The sequence below is a fragment of the Jaculus jaculus genome, chromosome 11 (assembly GCF_020740685.1).
Source record: "Jaculus jaculus isolate mJacJac1 chromosome 11, mJacJac1.mat.Y.cur, whole genome shotgun sequence".
Taxonomy (NCBI): Eukaryota; Metazoa; Chordata; class Mammalia; order Rodentia; family Dipodidae; genus Jaculus; species Jaculus jaculus.
Window position 1 is genome coordinate 54,422,674 of NC_059112.1, and position 1,955 is coordinate 54,424,628.

The window sequence follows — 1,955 nt, forward strand, 5'->3', positions numbered from 1 at the left end:
TTTGGTAAAATTCAGCAGTGAATCCATCTGGGCCTGGGCTTTTTTTAGTTGGGAGATTATTGATAACTCTTTGGATCTCCATGTTTGTTATAGGTCTATTTAAGTGATTAATCTCATTTTGATTTAACTTATGTAGGTCACATAGATCAAGGAAAGCATCCATTTCTTTCAGATTTTCATACTTTGTGGTGTATATGCTTTTATAGTATGTCCCTATGATTTTTGGAATTTCTGTGGAATCTGTTGTGATGTTACCTTGTTCATCTCTGATTTTATTAATTTATGTCTCTTCTCTCTTTCTTTTGGTCAGATTCGCTAAGGGTTTATCAATCTTGTTTATCCTTTCAGAGAACCTACTCTTTGTTTCATTAATTCTTTGGATTATTTATTTTTTTTCAAAGGACAGCTCATTTATTTGTTGGGAGTATGGACTTATAAGCATTCATATAGTGGCGGGAATTGGTAGAGGGTATGGGTCACGGGGAATTGGCTGTTTATTTCAGGCTTTCAAAATTCAGGAGAACCTTTATCATGGTGGGAGAGGTGGCTCACTTCCATACATCCATAGCAGAGAGACAACACCAATAGCCAGACCTCAGACTGATTTCTACAGGGCTGGACTACAAGCTCCACTCCCAGGGACACTTCCTCCCCAGCAAGTCTGTGCCTGCTGGAGACTCAAGTTGCAAGTTCAATCTTACTCAAAAGTCCCTGAGGCTATGGGAGCCATGAATCTACATTTCAAACCACCACATCAATCTTGCTTCTCATTTTTTCAAACTACTTTTATATATTTGTGAGCAGAGAGAGAGAGAAAAAAAAATATGGGGCAGGACCTCTTGCCAATAAAAACAAATTGCAGAATGCACATGCCACTTTGTGTATCTGGTTTCATGTGTGTTTTAGCCAGCTTCATATTGCTGGACCAACATCCAACCAGAAGCAGCTTATGGAAGGAGAAGCTTTATTTCAGGCTGACAGGATCCAGGGGAAGTTCCATCGTGGCAGAAGCTGGCTCCCTTCCACAGATCCAGGAAGAGAGACATCACTAAACAGCCAGTAAATACAAACACCAGCAAGCATGAACAGCCAGAGCTCCAAAGTGCTCTCCACACACCTTAGGGCTGGACTCCAAGGTCTGCCCCCAGTGACAAACCTCTTCCCCAGTAGGGCTCTGTCCACTGGATACTCAAGATACAAGCCTGAGTCTATGGGGTCACACATTTAAACCACTATGTGTGGGTACTAGGGAACTGAACTCAGGCTGGTAGGCTTTTCAAGCAAGCACCTTTAAGTACTAAGTCATCTCCCCAGACCCCTGTTTCTCATTGTTAAGATAGAAAAGTACATTAGGAAAAGAAGTCAGCAAGTAAAAGATTCACCCTGTGTCCCAGTGAAGAGACATTCATGGGTTTTACTTCCTGTCCCAGACAGAGCCCTATAGGGTGAACTCATTCAAGCTGCTTGAGGGACAAGAGGAAAATTTGTACCAAAAATACCTGAGAGAGGGGTCATCTGTTTTTATCCATGGCAATGGGAAGAATGGTTCAAACATCCAGGGCTGCTTATTTTTTCCAGACCTGAGGAAAGAACTAGATCCATGTGAAGAGACTGAAACTCCTTAGGGACATCAAGTTGGAAATGTTCTGCTCCTTTTTTCTACAATCTCACTGTCCAAGACAGCATATAGTAACCATCATTTTCCTAATAATGCTAACTGCCCTTAAAAATTTTTTAAAGAGCTGGGTGTGGTAGCTCACGCCTATAATACTACCACTCCAGAGGCCCAAGCTAGGGGGGCAGCCAGCCGGATAGATAACACTGTGCCTCAAAACATACAATACTTTCATTCTTTCTTTTATTTTATATATATATATATATATATATATATATATATATATGTATATTAATTTTTATTAACATTTTCCATGATTATAAAATATATCCCATGGTAA

General features: G+C 40.3%; 1 non-coding gene across 1 annotated transcript; it reads left to right on the top strand.

The window, feature by feature from the left end:
- Nucleotides 1-1,388: 1,388 nt before the first annotated feature.
- LOC123453441 lies at nucleotides 1,389-1,512 on the top strand. Its single transcript, XR_006632824.1, has one exon. It is a non-coding gene; the product is annotated as a small nucleolar RNA SNORD22 (small nucleolar RNA).
- The last annotated feature ends 443 nt before the right edge of the window (nucleotides 1,513-1,955 follow it).